The sequence below is a fragment of the Corvus hawaiiensis genome, chromosome 3, assembly GCF_020740725.1.
Source record: "Corvus hawaiiensis isolate bCorHaw1 chromosome 3, bCorHaw1.pri.cur, whole genome shotgun sequence".
Taxonomy (NCBI): domain Eukaryota; kingdom Metazoa; phylum Chordata; class Aves; order Passeriformes; family Corvidae; genus Corvus; species Corvus hawaiiensis.
The window spans coordinates 64,189,770-64,208,530 of record NC_063215.1 but is presented as its reverse complement, the minus strand read 5'-3'; the positions used below and the strand labels follow the sequence as shown (position 1 = coordinate 64,208,530).

Below are 18,761 nucleotides of genomic sequence, written 5' to 3'. Positions count from 1 at the left end.
TAGGAGAGGTGTTCAATACCACCTTACCAAGAACTGCTGAAGCACCCAAATATACTTTGTAGTAAGTCTGCAAATTCCATGGGAAAATACAACCTACAATTTTGCATGAAACACCAGAAGCCCCTTACCCGTTCAGAAGTAGTGCAATTCCCCCTTCATCAGGAGCCTTTAAAATGCTTATAAGCCATTAATTATGTTCTGCCACACATTCTGAAGTTAAGTCAGTGATGGATCAGACGATTTCACGGCTCAGAGCCCAGGATCTCCCTTTTGCCATGACACAAGCCTCAGCAAGCAGGAAGAGCTGTCCTCTCCTTTCACTCTGATGTCTGTCAAAGGGACGGACTCCCTATTCCATCCTCCACGTTCCCATTCCCTCTCACTCCAGCCCTTCTCCTGGAGGCTGCATCGGGTACCACTGAGGCACAGGGCCACATCACCTTATGCTGCACATGGCTATGGCAGGGACACAGCTGGAGCATGCCTTCAAAGCTAGGAAAGCCAGGAGGTGGGGATGCTGACACACATTTTGGGCACCATCTCCAGCGTGACAGGTGAGGTCAACGAAACAGTGTCCAAATCCCAAACAGGAGACCTCTCCTGGCTGGAGGAAAACCCCCACTGACAAAGAGCAGTCCCAGGAAATGCTGACCCTGTGGTGGCAGACAGCTGCCTGGCAGCTGCCAGAACAGCTCTTTGGCACCTTTGAGTGAGTGCATCTGCTCTAAGCCACACCAGTGGCCACTGGCTGCCCAAAGGATGCAAGAGAATGGGAGGCTGTGTGGAAAGCAGGGTTAAAGCTCTGTTCTTTTCCTCTTTTTCCAGCTAAAAGAGGCAGAGGTTAGCTGGAGCTGGCTGTTTCTCTGCATTTAATTAAAGACATAAACCTCTGTGGACAACTCTGGATGGCCCTATTAACCATTAATCAAATTAAACATAGAACAGAGATCAGGATCTGAAGCTCAAAATAAATACTGTGAAACAGACTAACTTTTAGGGTTGCATTCACAATCCTCAAAAGGTCTGTTTAAACCTGGACTGGGAAAAAGGAAGCCGCAGCATATACTGCATATTTCTGCGTTTGAACAGCAATTTTCAAGCAGAAACTGCTCAACTGTTTGGGAGGCATCAGGCTGATCCTGAAACTTCCAGCTGTCTTTGGAAAGTTAACTTCCCATGTGCCATCTGCCCGTTGGGAGACAGAATGTGTTAATCACAGCGGCCAGGCATTTTGGAAGGGTCCTAGGGCTCCATTTCTCTAGCACCTTACTACAACATTCCAGCTAATGTTCCTTTCACACACATCTCCAGGAAAAGGATGCTACAGAATCAGTCAATACTCACTAAGCAGTTGTAATCCAAATCTCTACATCAATTAAAAGACAAAGGGCTTATTTGAACATGGAACTGTCAAAACCCTTTGCTCGCATAAAACAGGCATTTTAGTCCATTTGGAAAGTGAAATCTTTGGCACAGTTCATTTTTCTGCTTGCCTTTTTTTTTTTTTCAACCAGCTGTCGGTTCTGCCACTTCTCACATGGGAGACCTAGAACAAGGCTGGTTTGTGCAACTTCTTTTCTGGAAGGCAACAGACTTTTCAAAAGCCTGACTTCTTGCAACAGAGAAGAACCCAGCAAACCTTGCAGAGGATAGGTACAGATGTGGTAATGTAACAGATGGGCAGTGAAGGTGGTATCTGTGGGATAAAAGGAGATATGGTGGAAAAACTAAGATCTGGCAGGAGCGGCTTTTGCTGTTTCCAGTAGCAAAAATGTGTTGCTTTTCAATACAGAGAAAATATAACGAAAACAGGACAGGTAAAGGACAGAATAGGGATCATGGTTACAGTGCTAACTAAGTATACCCATCTAAATAAGTATTAAAGAGTGCAGAGATGTTCTATTACAACACAATTCATGATAGTTTTAAAAATGCTGTATTTGAAGTAGGAAGCTCATGAATTCTCTCTTACTGGCCCAGGAGCATCCAATTTGGAATATACATTAATGTAGTGTAGGAACATTGTTTATGAAAAGTAAAGAGACTATGAGATTTCCAAACAGACAGTAGGAGAACAACTTACATTAACAAATTATTATTTGAAATTTCTACAATTTTTGAAACAAGGGGCAGTATTAGAAAATGTTGGCTCACTGAGGATGGGATAGTATGGAGCATTTAGTCAGCATATCATACAACATTAGATAAACCAGGACACTGATGTCAGAAACACAAATATAGTTCATGCTATTCTCAGTCTGCCTGCACATCAGTGTCTTAGGGCCTTTCTCTAACTGCTAGCATTGGCAAAACAGGTAATATTGATCATAACTGAAAAACAAAATTAAAATATTATAGAAGCACAGGCTTCTAAGACTACATATTGATTTTTCTCTATTTGGAAGCAGGACTCTGATACATCCCCTTGCATTCAAACACCCCTGAAGAAATCCAAGATGAGTAACAATGGATGATGGTGGTGGGACTTGTGCTTATTTTAGATATATAACACAAAAATAAACACTTTTATTTATGGAAATAAGTATACTTGAAGTTACATTTCAAATTAACACTACCTATGATATAGTCTAAACTGGATACATTTGGTAGCATAGTTAACAGTAAATTACAGTTTATGTCAAAGCTCTAAAGTAAATCACACCATAAAACTAAAGAAAGCTATTGCCTGAGCACCTGAAACCAGATTTTCTTGAAATAAGAAACTAGCATGTGATAGCAATAGCCTTGTCTGTGTACAACTCTATTCCAAGATAATAACTAAAATACTTTAAGATCTAGTCTTTTCCAAAATTCCTTTGAAGTGTTTCTAGAATATGGTGATGAAAAATAATAGCGGTCTCAGCGGTCTGTACACATTGTATGTATGGCACTTGACTTGAAGGGACCAAATAAAGTTAATCATCAAAACATGACAGATTTATTCTATACATTATTCTACAGTGACTGCACTGGTGGATAAGGAAAGAGAAACTGATGGCATTATCTTGACTTCTTTAAGGTCTCTGATACAGTCTCACACAACATCTCTGTCTCTCTACACTGAGGAGATAAGGATTTGATGGCTGGGCCATTCAATAGATAGGGAACTGGCTGGATGGCCATGGCCAGAGAGTGGCAGTCAACCTCTCAATGTCCAAATGGATCTGTATCAAGTGGCGTTCCTCGTGGAACCTTATTGGGACTGATTCTGTTCAACACCTTAGTTAATGACACAGTGGAATTGAGTGCACCCTTAGCAAGTTTGCGGGTGACACTGAGCCCAGCGGTGCAATTGATACACTTGGTGGACAGGATGCCATCTCTAGGGACCTTAACAGGCTTGAGAAGTGGGCCAGTGTGAACCTCATTAAATTCAACATGGCCAAGGCCAAGGACCTGCACATGGGTCGGGGCAACCCCCAGTATCAGGACAGACAGGGGGTGAATGGATTAAGAGCAGCCCCATGGAGGACTTGGGGGTATTGTGTGGTGGGTTGACTTGACAGGACACTAGGTGCCCACCACAGCTGCTCTGTTGCTCCCTTCCTCAAATGGACACAGGAGAGAAAACACAACAAAAGAGAAAAGGATGGGGGAGATCACTCACCAGTTGCCATTACACAAATAGACAAAATAGACTTGATGGGGCAAATAAGTTTAATTTCTTGCCAAAAAAGTTGGCATAGAACAATGAGAAATAAAACCAAACCTTAAAAAAATTTCCCCTCACCCTTCCCTTCTTGCCAAGCTTAACTTCACTCCAGACTTTCTCCACCTCCTCTCTGCCAGCAGTGTAGGGGGATGTGGAATGGGGAATGGAGTTGTATTCAGACACATTGTCTCTGCTGCTTCTTCCTCCTCAAGGGGAGCACTCCTCACACTCATTTCCCTGCTCCCATGTGGGGTCCCCCCCACAGGAGAGAGCACAGGCTTCCCATGGGATCACAGCCTCTTTCAGGTATCCCCATGCTCCAGTGTGGGGTCCTCCACAGGCTGCAGGTGGATCTCTGCTCCACCCCGGACCTCCATGGGCTGCAGGGGCACGGCTGCCTCACCATGGTCTGCACCGCGGGCTGCAGGGGACTCTCCGTTCCAGTGCCTGGAGCACATCCTGCCCCTGCTTATTCACTGGCCTTGGTGTCTGCAGGGCTGTTGCTCTCACAGGTTCTCACCCTGCTCTTCTCTGGATGCAATTGCTGCTGCGCAGCAACTTCTTTTCCTTCTTAAATCTGTTATTCCAGAGGTGCCACCTCTGTTGCTGATGGGCCCAGCCTTGTCCAGCAGCATGTCCACCCTGGAGCCAGCTGCCATTGGCTCCATTGAACATAGGGGAAGCTTCTGGAAGCTTTTCACAGAAGCCACAACTGCTTCCAAAACCTTGCTATACCAATCCAATACATATTGGTAGATGAAAAATTAGATATGACCCAGTAATGTGCACTTGAAGCACAGAAAGCCAACTGCATCTTGGGCTGCATCAAAAGCAGTGTGGCCAGCAGGTCAAGGGATGTGATTCTGCCCCTTTACTGGGCTCCTGCAAGACCCCACCTGGATACCATACACAGCTCTGGTAACAACCACAAGTCAAACACAGATCTGTTGGAGTGGATCCAGAAAGAGCCACAAAGATGATCAGAGGGCTGGAGCACCTCTCCTGTGAAGCCAGGCTGCGAGAGCTGGGGGTATTCAGCCTGGAGAAGAAAGAGAAAGCTTTGGGGAGACCTTGTAACAGCCTTCTAGTACCTACAGGGGTCCTATAAGAGAGGGATTTCTTACCAGGGCCTGTAGTGATAGGACAAGGGGCAACGGTTTTGAACTGGAAGAGGGTAGATTAGATTTAAAGAAGAAATCCTTTATTATGAGAATGGTGAAGCACACGAATAGCTTTCCCAGAGAAGATGTGGATGCCCTATCCCTGGAGGTGTTCAAGGCCAGATTGGATGGGGGTCTGAGCAATCTGGTTTAGTGGAAGGTGCCCCTGCCCACGACAGGGTTGGGAACTAGATAATCTTTATAGGTCCCTTCCAACCCAGACCATTCCGTGACTGTAATTCCAGTGCACAGAACTAGGAGTACCTCAAAGATACTGTAAAGCAAAAATAAAAACAGTGACTGCAAAGAGACTATTCTGAAATGACATTCATTTCAGTTTGATGGTTGATCACAAATCAGTAAAAACAGTCTTCATCCACAGGTACGGCCAATAAAAAATTAATTCAGAATGTACACCCATTTCTAACTCCATCTGGAAAGGGAAACACACAGAGAGCGACTAGGGGTCACCAAAACTGGGGAGTGGAAAAGGGCAGCATAGGAAACTCCACTGTCTTCACTTTCTCCATCCCTGAGCACTGTGATAATGTAACATCGTATTTAAGTGTTAACAACCTCACAAGTACATGATCTGACCTGCCCTTGAGGATGAAGTTTCACGCTTCAGTGAGGTCAGTCCAGTGGTGAGCTGCCACCCAAGAGGGGAGGATGCCACTTTGCTTCTTCCTCTCAATGCCAGCTGTGTGCTCCTGCCAGCTCTGCAGTTTGCCTGTGACCATGGGGAGCCAATCCAAAGTGCTCACCCATCAGAAATCCCTGGCTGCCCAACAGCTCACTGCCTGCCCAGCTGCCCAAACCAGCCCAGTGTGGGCTGAAGCAACTGGCTGCATAGGACAGGCAGCAAGAGCAGCCCCTCTGAGACATAAAAGCACAGCCAGGACAGTGGGAAACCTTTCCTCAATCTCCAACCACCTGCCCACTTGCTTCCAGCTTTGGCAGCACTGGAGATTCCTGGCCAAGGAAAAGAAAAGCTGACCTCTCAAAGTTGAGAGGTGCTTCAGACATTGATGCCAACAGCTTCAGCAGGGACCATCACAGAGCCAGCAAGGTCTTGAAGGAACTGCAGGGGGAAGAAAGGAGAATGTCCAAACCACCCTATGTAAAGGAGATAGCCCCAGCTTGGCTGCAGCCTCCTGGCTGGTCCCCACCCCCAATGCCAAAAGGGGAGATCACCCCAGAAGGTGTATTTAGCTCTATGTTGATTTGCTTATTAGGCCCATTAAAAACCAAGTGTGTCTGATGTTTCAGAAATGCCCATTTGTGATATTTTTCAAAACCTTTGTCCATTTTTTTCCCTTTGTGGCAAACTGAACAGCTTAAATCCATGAGTATTTTCCTATAAAAGAGGTGGTTTCTTTTCCTCTTGCAAGGTTTTTTCCTGTTGCTCAACAACCAAGGAAAGAACGCAAGGATCAAACTCATAAAGCATTCTTAAAAATCCGATTTATTGAAAAAAGTACAATTACCAAATCACATTGCTTCATCTTTTATATTTGTTACACAACACAGAAAAAAAAAATCGCATAAAGACTCTTCAGGGATTTCTCCTCAAACGACAGTTTCACTTGTTAGTTATACCCAAATTCCTCTCTTCCTGGACTCCCTCAAACCACCAGCTCTTATCTCTTATCTCTGGAATATGTTAAATTACAGAAAAAGCATTATCTTGCCAACGTGGCATAAGAAGAGGGGGGTTCCTCTCCTTGCTCTTATGGGAATGCCTACTGAAATGAAAGTTTTTGGGTTGCTCCAGCTTACGCACTGATAAATTTGACTCTTCTCTTACTGACAATCTCCTCTTCCTATGAAAAGTTCAAAAGTTCAGTTAGCAACAATGTGATGTCTTAGCTTGCTGCACAAGCCTCTGGGTGATTTAATCAAGAAATTAGATTTCTACAATGTATGGCAGTACACTCACCACAGTCAGTACTATGAACTGTGCTAATTAACAAAAATGCCAACATACAATTATTTATTATATTAATTAATGAAAGTATATATAAGCAGCCTATCTGTAAGAAGTTAGATGCAATCTCTAACAGACTTCCTGCTGCTGTGCTGCCAGTTTCTCAGTGCAACTGCGGCCATTCTTAATTAAATAAATAATTTACCCTGGAAGATTTCATTGAGTGCCAGACACAAGCACCAGGGCTGGGTGAAAATAAATCACTGCCGGCAGCATGCCAGTACTCGTTCCTAGAATCTATGGAAAACGGCTATTTCCCTACAGCAAACATTTTGCATAACCATTCTGCACAGTTTCATTCATCTCTGCAATAGCATGATAGAAAAACCCCCTCCATTTCTATGTATGTTGAGACAGTACCTCTTGTCCTTTTGATTTCATTCTCCTCATATTTGGCTGGATTTTTGCATCAGTTGTGCGGCTTCTTGTACAGAATCATCTTTTCAAAAATTTATTTCTTTACGGTTAAAGTCTTCCTCAATATCACCTCTCAGTATGATGCTGACCCAAATCCATCCCTTAAAGTCACCATGTTACTACTCTGAGTCTATAACAAACCCCTGCTTTAACTTCCACCATACTGCTCTCAAACTCAAATTACTTCCTTCTCTACCAACATCCTCTTATCAGTACACATAAACCCTGCTTTTAGTGTTTAACATTTACTGTGCTACACTGCTATTTAAGCATTTTCATAACCACAGAAAAAATTAGGAAAATTCCCACTTTGTACTGGGATGTCAATCTATTTTAAAACCTATTGCAAGATACCGCAACAAGTATTATGGTGTGACTTCAATACCTGACAGCAGTGTAAACATCAGCAAGTTTTCCTGGCTAATCACAGGCATTTCAATTATCTGGATACTTTCTCAGCAGCCTGACTTACCGTATGGTCAATGACTTTCGATGCGCTAGTGATTTTAGAAAACCTATACGGGAAAAAGAGTCCTTGGTTGCTCCTTCATAGAAAATTTCTCCTCACATTTTTGTGGTGAATTGATTTTTCCTGTTCACAAGAGTTCAGGCATTCTGGGGGCCTGTGCCCCACTGCCTGCCCCATGCACCAGATCCAAAAGGTGAGCTCCTGGTCTCTCTGCCAGGTCAGGTTTCAGTTGCTGTTTCTCAGTCTTCCAAAGAATTTGCTTTTTCTTACAAAGTTTGGCAGTCATCATGTGACACTTCTAATACAAAAAAAACCACCGGCATTTCAAGAAAAAGCCAACCACCTTGAGGGGGCCACTCCCCTGAGGAAACAAGGAAGGGAACACATTCTTCTCTGCATACAATTTACCCTAAGGCACATAACCTCCCAAGTGCCTCCAGTGTTTCACAGCTCTCAAAACTCTGCTTGACCACCTACCCACTTTTTGGCCAAGTGGCTGACCCAGAAAAGCAGCAGAGAAGCAGCAGCCACTGCAGGGAGGAAGAAGCAAGGACAGCTTGCAAAGCAGCACCGTGTGGGAAGGAGCCACTCGCTGGGCACAAAGAGGGTCGGCTACGGCTTGCCCTGGAATGAGCAATGCAACGGGGATTGGACCACAGAGGTCATGAGAAGAAAGGATAGGGAAGAAAGAGCACACCAAAGGAAAGAGCTTTCTACTTCTACTGCAGTTAACTCCCCTAAATTTCTTCCCTCCTCCTGGTTCCCCAATTTCCAAAAATAACCTATACAAAGGCAAAAACTGCAGCAGCAGGGAGCCTTAAAAGAGCTGCAGTCAGAAAATACAAAAAGGTGGCAAGAGAATTTATTTAAAAGAAAAAAGCCTGAGAAAAAAAGACACATTCTTTTCGGAAAAGAACAGTGACATCTTTTAGTGTGAAGCCATTTCAGCAGGGATGTAGGTCAATAGCTGAAACCAGCACCTGTGGGGTCTCAGGTCCTGGGGGGCTGCTGTGGACAGCCATAGCAGCAAAGCAGCCAGGGGGGCCTGGGGGTTGTTTGGCCTCTCCGCAGCAGACTGGAGAAGGCGTGAGCTGGTCTTGGTGCCTCCTGCCCTCACATGCTGCAGCTCAGCAAATGGTTCCTCTTTAGGCAGCCACACATTTCATGTTTCTGGTATCAGAAGATGCTTGACATTTTCCCTTAAAAGTAAAGGCACCTTAATGTGGAAAACATCTCTTAATGACTAAGAGAGTCAACAGCAAATATTTGCACCCAAAGAATTCAGTTCCTCCCACATCAAAGCAACCTCCTAGAAAACGGATTATAAACAAATTAACAAACAACTAGTGTGCCTATCAAAAATAATTGTTTTGCTGATGGCAACGAATTAAAGACTCAGAGGGCCTGAAACAAACACTGAGGGTTAAATTTGATTCCTATTTGCTTGGACACCAAGGTGAGAGAAGGGAAAAAAACTCCTCCTGTTGTGTAGAAATGGCTGTCCTGTTCACATGGCGTCTGTGGGAAGGATGGTTTTCCTCTAAGAACTGAGAAGTAAATTCAGGTACAGGTTGAGAGATCTGGGGTTACACAAACATCAGCCATCATAATTTTCACATCAAACTGGCTTTGATTTCAGGTGTATTACAGCACTCCAAAGCAACATGAAATTTTTTTGTCTCTGCATTTCAGCTCTGATCAAAATAAGCAAGTATCAGCACATCTCTGCATCACTACAGTGAGATACAGGAATGTCTCTACTCACGCCACCAAAAGCAGCAAGACCACGCTCACTGTCGAAAGGTCTGTTTTCACCAACATCTCCTTCTTGTGCCTTTTCACCACTTGCTTTCTCTATAGTAGGAAAAATTATTAAGGTTTCCAGGTCTCTCCCATCCCCATGCTTTTAACATGAAATACTACCACACACTGCAGAGTATCTCAGAGATGAGTGCCCAAAGAACCCTTCCTCTTCTTGTACAACAAACCCACTGTTTTGAATGCACATTTCTCCACCTCTGCAGACATTTGTTACCTTCTTGCATTTCAGTAATGACATTCTAAAAAGTCTGGGGAAAACTGGTAGCTGGCTCTGAGGAGGAATTCTAGACTGATGTCCCAAGATCAGCCATGGTGTTGCATGGCCACTGTGGCAGCAAGCCAGGGTGTAAGCCTCAGCCTGGCAGCAACATACACAAGGTGGTCGACAAGTCTTGGTGGGAAAAGGGCCACAGAGAACACACACTGGTACCACTGCCCACAAAACAAACTATTTCAGAGAAAGGATGTTTCTCACCTTGGTGGTTCTGGAGAAAAGTGTAAAAATATAAAGCAAATACAGTCTAAGTGTTTAGAAAAGAAGCAGCAGAAATGGCAGAAATTATTTGGAGGTTTGGAGCTTCAGATAGGGTTTTAATCTCATAATTTCTGATCTCTTTCTTCCCTTTTGTGCTTAAATAACCATTTTCAAATGACACAGATAGCGATGCCAATGACTTGTTCCACAACAACCTTCTTCAGCCTCCTATCATGATGGAACTCACCACAATCTGAGAAAACATCCCCTGGCAAGTGATGGCACTAAGTGGGCCAAGCCATGCCTCCTTCAGAGAAGCAGCAAAGCTGTTGAGAGAGCAGCATTTTTAGGAGTGAAGTTTAGGAGAGTGGGAAGAAGACAGCTTCACACAGCCTTAGCTGCTTTTCCCAGAAGAGCAGAGATTGAGAAGGAAAAACACCACAAGCCTCTCATCTTCTCTGGCTTGCCACAAAACAGGGGTGTATTTTTCAGCAGGATCCTGTGAGTCTGACACCAAACTTAGCTCAACTGACATGAAATGTTAATGTTTAGGAACAAAGTAGGTGGAGAGGAGGAGGAAAGAAGACATTCATTATTTGATGCAGAATTCATTCAAAAGCTTCTTTTTCACAGCCAGAACTGAAATTTCCATTCAGCTCTTTATTTCTGGTAGCCTAGATAGCTTGAACAACTGGAAGAGGGATCTAGAGGAAGCCCTTATCCCTGGTTTGCATGGCAACAGCCCTTCCTCAGATACCTTCAGAGAGAAGGAGGCACATTTTTATGACTGTCAGTCTTCAGATGCAGGATGAGCAATTTTCTTTGGGGATATTCCTACTGGCTTTAGGCTTCCAGACACAGTGCACAGAAAAGATTTGCCTCCAACCACCCATTCTGGTGCCTGCAGCAGCCTCCCAACATGGCCCTACTGCTCCTCACCAGCCTCCAAAACCTCCACATGAAGGTCACAAGTTCTTGATGCTACAAACTTAGCAACTACTATTTAAATAAAATAGGCTGCACGATGGTATGAAATTCATCCATGTATTTTATGTATTTTCTCCTCTTCATGTCAATCTGAATTCTCCTCCCTCCGGTGTCTTCTCCCACTTTGTGCACTTTAATTTTCTTGCTCTCTTTTTTGTTTGGTTTGGTTTTGTCTACATTACACCTGAAAACCAGGTTTTCCCTCACAGGCACCAGAGGAACATCTCTTTGCTGCACTCTTCCCAGCCCCCTGTTTTTTCTCTGATCACCCTTCTGCCTTTGCTCTGTTTCCTCACTCTTCCCATCCTTGATTCCTCTCCTCCTTTTCTTCTTTCTTTGATGTTCCTCTTGGTGCTTTCTCTTCATCCTTCCTGGCAAGCTGACTGAGGTATTCCCCTGGGAAGGTGCTGACAAATAGCAGCTGGGCTGTTCGGAGGGTTATATCAGGCAGGGACACCTACAAGGGAATCCTTCACCTCTCTTGCTACATTGTTGGTTGGAGCGGTTCCTCCTCTTCATTTAGGGTTGCATACCCAGTTCCTTTGTCAAAACTCAGGAAAATGAAGGTGTGACACAATTTGGGGAGCATATGCTAGTATTTAGTGAGCTACTTCTGCTTCCTTGTTTTGGGGGGCTGTGCAGAAATCAGAAGCCACAACAACAACAGCGAAACTGGAAGAATGTCAAGTGCAGCATCAGCAAGGGACCTGGTCTTACCAGTGCTGCTCTGCCTAAGAAAGAGAACATTTAAAAATGACAGCTTCTTACTTTGCAGCTCTACTGCCTGGAGGGTGAAATCCAGCCCTTTGTGGAATGCCAAGACAGGATCATTTCAATGCTATTTATTCCCCTAGAAAAGATTTACCCACATTGCACTGGTCTCCTGAAGAGGGTGAAATTTCCTCCAAACAGAATCTCAAAGACAAGGTTCCCACTGCAATGGAAGCAAGGCTTGTTTTTAAGAAAAAATACATTCCTGCTGCTATTTAACAACAAACAAACAAAAACCCCAAACCAAAACAAATTAAAAAAAAAAAAAGGAGAAAAAGGATACAGATTAAAAGAGAGATGAATTTTATTCCTCCTCTCCTCTTGCACAGCGTAACTGCAGTTCAAAGTTGGTGAACTGCTCTCTTGTTGCACAGCAACTTCCAACTGCAGAGCTGTATTTTTCCCCGTTAGACAGAGAAACCTTGCTGAAATCTATAGGGTAGATCCACTGGTATGTTCTGGCTGCTTTGCCTGTTTTAGCAATACAGAGCAGCTGTAAATCCAGTTTAACTTGCCACTTCTGTCAGCTTTACCATGCCAGATTAGCACTGCTGTTAGCCTCACAAATACCAACATCTGGAGGTTCTCCTACTGCACAGTCTGACTTTAAACCTTGCAAATCTGCAATTCACCCACCCATCAGCACAGCTGGCAGGATCAGCCTGAGGTAGTTCTTCACCCTGAGCAAAATATATTTATCACAATCCCCCATCCTACATTCTTGCAGTCAACCAAGCAGATCAAACAAAATTCCCATAATGATCAGCTCTCAGTTATTCCCTGGCCGATTGCCCAGTTGTTCTGGAGGGTGACTCCTGACCCTCTGGGAGCAGGTGCCTTTCTAGTGCAGGTCTGTGAATCCAAGTCAGCTGGGAAAACAAAATACACTGTTTCCTTGTACTTTTATATTTCTTTGGATGTCAGGAAACAGAGCTTGTTTCCTGCTCCTCAGCCAGCGGAGGTAGGGGAAACTGGAAGTAGATGTAGAGAAAGGCAGAAAGAGGGCAGATCAAAAGGATCAAGGAAAATAATAATAATAATAAAAAAACCACCAAACAAACAAAAACCAACCAACCACCCACTGCTTCACTTTGCTCTGTAAAGCACTACATCTTGGAAACAATATGCCATTCCACCCCCATCCCAAGTCTTTCTCTCTACAGATATACCACTGTCTCAGGGATTAATATTATTTTCTGGCAACATTCAAGTGCTGCTGCACTTACAGTCTTATAAAAAACCCTCAGAAAAACAGCCTCTTTATTTACTTTTTGCCTGAGAAAAATGTATGTAAAAAAGAATCAGAGAGAATTGGTGGGGGGAGCAGGTGTATTCATGTCAGCTTTGATTTTCTAAGAACAAAGGCTTTACTTTATACATAAATAAGTCAACAGGAAAAATTTTGGTGCATTTTATTTTTGCCCAGCTCCGTCCCAACCCCTCACTCTGAATGCATTAATACATACACCTTCAGCACAGTCAGGCCTTCATGTTGCCATGGAACTGAAACCTTTGCAGTTTGGATGGCGACGTACGCCAGGAAGCATACTGTTCTTACACTTCCTATAACAGAAGCAGAATCACTGCATAGCATTAACTCCTTTAGTATTTACGGCATTCAGTGTCTTTCTTGCCTGCTCGTCTTCACACAGAGTTTGCTTTTTCTATCTTGCCACATGCAAATGAAACACACTTGACACAGCTATTCTCATCTTCATGTACTCAATAGCTCACACACTGAGCACAGTACAGAAGGTCCACAGGACTATGGTCTTTCCCTCTTTAATAGGAGACTGCTTTCACGCATGCAGCAGCTGAGATGAGGGCTGCAGAAAGCATAAATGTATGAGATAGATGTGGATACAGAAAAGGATTATCTTTCAAGGTAGCATTTAAGCAGACTTTTGAAACCTAGTAAACATATTTATTGCTAATGCTCTTGACACTGCTGAATATTCTTTTGTACCCATTTGTCCGGACAAACAAATTACACTGCAGTAGATACCATATCTTTCGATACCTTTCTTTCATAACTTAGGCTGGCAGGATATCAGTGGTGAGCACAACTTTGGGCACTTCAGTTAAAAAAAAAAAAGTCAGTACAATTGTGTCATCCTAAAGATTCAGCCTACAGTGATTATCTTCAGCAGATCTGAGCCTTTTGCCAAAGCTTCTGAAAATGCCTGTACACGAATTGCAAATATAAAGATTTTTATATTCAAAGCAAAAGCAGAGTACAAAAATATCCAAGTTCTTTATAAAAAAAATTACCATAGTAAACAAACAAACAAACAAACAGCCATTCGTGTACGTAAACATAGGATCTGTACCTGCAGAAACAACTGAAAGCCAATCCATGTTGTGAAGCCAGCTTGAGGCTTTTTTTGTCCCAAGTTAAATATTTACATAGTATTAAGCTTAAAATTAAAGCGTTTGCTGAAGAAACTTGCTGACTTGTGTGTATGGAAAAACAAGAGGGAATTTACTGTCCCTCCACACTGGGGCAGATTCTTGGGATGCCTTCTCCTTCCCATGAATTCCTGGACAGCAGAGAGACAGACAGACTACCGACCGGGGAATTCCCCTCTTGGTTTCCGGAGCATTTTGTGCACAGGCTGGACAGCGAGGCAATAACCCAGGTAGTGACTTTATGAAGGCAGCATTTGTTGCCTTGGTGCCTGCCTCTCGACCACCTGGTAACACTCCTTCCTTTTAGTGTTGTCCCCAGCTCAGAAAAGCCCCATTCACCCAGCACCTCTACCCATGCAGGTTTGACTGGTCCCTGTGCCGCTCCCAGCCCCCCCATTCCTGGTGGCTGGGCCAGCAAGCTGCCTGCTGGCAGGCTCCGGCCACTCTCTGCCCCAGGGATGTGGGCTGGGGGCTGAGCACAGAGGGGCCTTCTGAGGCTGGGTTGGGCCCTGGTGCCCACTTGCCAAAATAAGACACAAAATCACTGCTGTCTCTGTGTCTCTGGGCCAGAGCAAGGCAGCTGATCCCCTGTCCCCAGGTGCTAGGGGATGCACATGAGCCCCTGTGAGTGCCTGTGCTTTCGGGTTCCCTCTTCTGCCCTCCACAGAGGGCAGAGCCGTGCTGGCAGCATAAGCTCCCTCGCCTCCTTCCATCATCAGCAAGCATCTGACAGTCGCACGTCCCCATCGCAGCGTCCATTACCTCGAGTTTACGTAAGGCTCTCGCCACCAGTTTTCTAGTTACAGGAAAATGTATATTGTGCCGTGATGAAAGGCCAGTGCAATGTCAAGAGCAGTAAAAGGACTCCAGGGGCTGATTAGAGTCAAAAAGGAAAGGATTTATGATGGTTAATAAAGTTAAATCTGCCGGAGCCCTGCTTACTCTTTCCAACTGCAGGTAACCAGATCTTAAAAGGAAAAATTATTAAGGTGTTGTAAGTTATTACCATCCCGTCTGAAAGAAAACCTATGTTTTGCTGTGAAGCACCTGGCCAGGAGAGAGTCAGGCTCACTGTGGCACCTACGCTGACCCCAAGGAAGAGAGGAAAAGGAGACACATCACATGCAACCCTGTGCCTTGGGTTAGCAGCAAGGGCCTCAGTACCAACCATGTATGTCACCTGAACAATCCCCAGTGGGTCCACACGACACCTGTGACCCCAGCTGGCAGCTGGGACAGGGCTAGGCCTTCCACAGACCATGGAGCACCATGCTGCACCTCAGCGACAGGCATGGGCAGACAGGGAAGAAAAGCCTCCCCCTTCTGTTGGCACTGCACATCCACAAGGGAAAAGGACAAAGCAAAGAGGAAGCTCTTGCCTCTCCCAGTCTGGTGCCACATAGGCACCTTCTGCTGAAGAGTGCAATCTACCTGGATAACATAAGACTGCTCTGGAACTTGACTTACATGCTTTAAAATCTAATGTGCCTAAAAGTTAACACAATTTTATGAGACACTGGAACAGGTTTCCCAGAGCAGCTGTGGATGCCCCATCCCTGGAAGTGTTCCAGGCCAAGCTGGATGGTGCTCTGAGCAACCTGGTCAAGTGGAAAGTGTTCCTGCCCATGGCAGGGGTGTTGGAACTAGATGATCTTTAAAAGTCCTTTCCAACCCAAGCCATTCTATGATTCTAAGAAGTTAAGGATACATTGAAATAACAACACTGAGAGAAGGCAAAGCAAAGTAGACGGCCAAAGTTTAAAAAAACTATTGGAAATCTTCTGTCCATATCTAAATTACATGCACTTTATTGGATCTCAAGTTTTCATTTTTCTACTGCTTAATAATCACAAGTATGTTATATATACCCTTTCTATTTTGTCATTCTTTCACTATATTACATCCAATTTAATTTCCTGTGGAAGTGTGCAATCTTTTCAGCTGTCACTGTCTCAGAAGCTTTTCCGTAATAAGCAGAGCCTCATCCTCTGGCAGGTCGATCTTTTATGAGCTGTAGTCCTGCAGATTAGTTTACTGAAATGTCTGCAATGCTATATGAGAACCAGCAAAAGAGGAGAACCAAAATAACACCCAAAATAAAAAATAAACATGAAAACCTTCACTTCTTTCTGACTCTTGTGTTCACCAGTCAAAGGAAATTTCACTTTGATTTGGGTAGATGGCAAACCCGTGAAGGTTATTGCCGCGTATCAGAGGCTTCATGAGATGGGAGACACAGCTTCCCTTGCCCTACAGCTCATTAGAAGTACAGCTGTGAGATGGCTGCTTGCTCTTTGTGCTGGGAACACTGAGATCTGCAAGTGGTCACCACTCTGACAGCTGCCTCTCCCCACCACCTGCCCTCGGCACTCCAAGAGGTCCCCTGCACTGGCAGAAAGCTACATTCCACCAGAAAAGTGAAACTGTCAACCAAGACGCATTCATGCTTTTCATGATGAGATACCTGTGATGGCAGGAAGACAGACTAGCTGGTCTGCTGGGTCCTTTCCAGACCTCTGCCCCTGCCGGACATGAAACTCATCTTCTTCAAACCAGCTTTCCATTACCAATGCTTACACACACACCAAAACAAATTATTAACAAAAACATGTACCAACAAATAATTCTGGATGTTTAAAAATTAATCAACTCAGAAGAAACATGAGCAGCAGAATGATTATTCCTGTATCCCTCCTGAAAAGGTGCTTAGATATGGACGACAGATGAGATATCTGAACAAATACAAACAGTCTGCAAAGGGTCATGTTAATGGTGTTTGGCCAGCAGAGATTACTGAGGGTGGTGGCTACAAAGGCATGCTGGAAGCCCTGCCAGCAGAAGCAGGTGCAATGCTCTCTCACTTCAGAAGCTCTGGGAGCTTCTCTTTGAACTTGTCCAGCCAGATGTGGAAACCTTTACCATCCAACACACAGGCTACCCAAGTTGTGAACTGCTCTCCCAAAACACACTGCATTGATCAACAAAGCAAGAGCTTTCTCTTCCTGCTCTCTGTAAGACTTCTACCTTGCTTTCCCTCTCTCACTGCTGTAGCAGAAGATCATCCATATTTCTGACAAACATTGCCTTCAAAATTACATATAAAAATACAGTGCATTAAACCCAGATATATACTTTCAGAGAGAACAGTCATCTCTCCTTATCACTTATAACAAGCATTTCACTAATTGAGTTCTCTTCTGGTTATTTTGTCTATCCATTTCCTTGTAATTCTGTTTTACATTTGTATCTTTAATACTTAATCTCTAAGAAATGTCAAATGTTAAAAAAAAAAAAAATCCAAGCAGGGAACATTACTTTAACAGAAGTCTCAGGTGTTACATGCAGCGCAATTCCACACCCATCAGCATGAAGAAACTTTTTTCTGCCAGCTTTGGTGGGAGTTGCATTGGGGCCATAAATCAGATGAAGATGTTCCATGCCAACAGCTACGTGGTGTGCTATGAACTGCTTTAGAACCTAAAACAACAATGTAATCACTCTCATAAAACCATTTTGCCATAGTCTTACAGAACTTGAGTGTGTTAACAATTTCAAGCCGGAATTGTAAAAAAGAAAAACATGCCAGCTATCAGTGACCTTAGATTTTTTGCCTTATAGGCCAGAAATTGAATAGCCTCCCTTTACCAGATGTGGATCTCAGTCTCCATTTCCTTATACAGGGTGAGGAAAACAGGCTCAAATATGAATTTACTTCCTATTGAAATCTTGGCCAAAGATGGTGGGTGATGTAAAGATAAACATCAAGGGAATAACTGCCATCATCTGGCTGAGTTTGGTAAAATGGAGTTAATTTACACTTCTTTAGGGATTCACTGGTGTGTGAAATTAATCTAATTTAGACTGACCAGAAATTGAAAATGGAATGAAGAAAGCAAACAATTGAAGATCTTTCCTAAATGCAAAAAAAGTACTGCTGTAAGTGCAGCAATACAGTTAAAACACAGAACCCTTCACGCTACTGCTTACTACTCCCTCCTTCTTGAGGGAGAGAATAAACATCTGTATATCTACATATCATCACTGTACCAGTATAACCTCATCCAAAGGAAACATCAGTAGAATGCTTCTACCAATATCTGTGAACAAAAACCTGTTCAAGTTAAATCAGTTCACCATTCTGCATACAGAGCAGGCCTAGCAGATAAACATCTCCTGGAACAGCTCCATGTAACTGGTTGTACATGTGGCTTAACGTGTACTTCAATGACTTTTAGCACCTTCTTGTTATTGTTTCTGTGTTGTTCCAACAAGGAATGGTTAATGTAAGATGCAGACGTTCACATACCATGTACTTGTGAATAACTGGTTCCCAGAGATGTGGCAGTGATAACATTGTCATCGTAGGAGTCAAAGGAGCTCACTGTAGATCACATGTCAGGAGAGGGTCCCACCTGAAAATATAACAAATCCAGATACTAAGTTCATCATATTCAGAGGTTTACAGCAAGCTCTGCCAATATGTTTGTGCATTTCACACATTCATCCTGTGCATTAACAGGGTCTGAGCTCTTTCCAGGCTCACAGAAAACATTTTGCCATTCACAATGGCAAGCAAAACTTCCCTGCTGTAGCCAAACTGTTTTGGCCCACTG

At 43.8% G+C, this 18,761-nt stretch overlaps 1 protein-coding gene across 4 annotated transcripts in view; it reads right to left on the bottom strand.

The window, feature by feature from the left end:
* HIVEP2 (HIVEP zinc finger 2) overlaps positions 1–18,560 on the bottom strand; it is a 106,153-nt gene extending 87,593 nt beyond the window's left edge. For all 4 annotated transcript variants that reach the window (XM_048299911.1, XM_048299910.1, XM_048299909.1 and 1 more), the window contains exon 1: positions 18,455–18,560. The gene's annotated coding sequence lies outside the window, so the exon portion shown is untranslated. The remainder of the gene's footprint in view (positions 1–18,454) is intronic.
* Between the last annotated feature and the right edge of the window lie 201 nt (positions 18,561–18,761).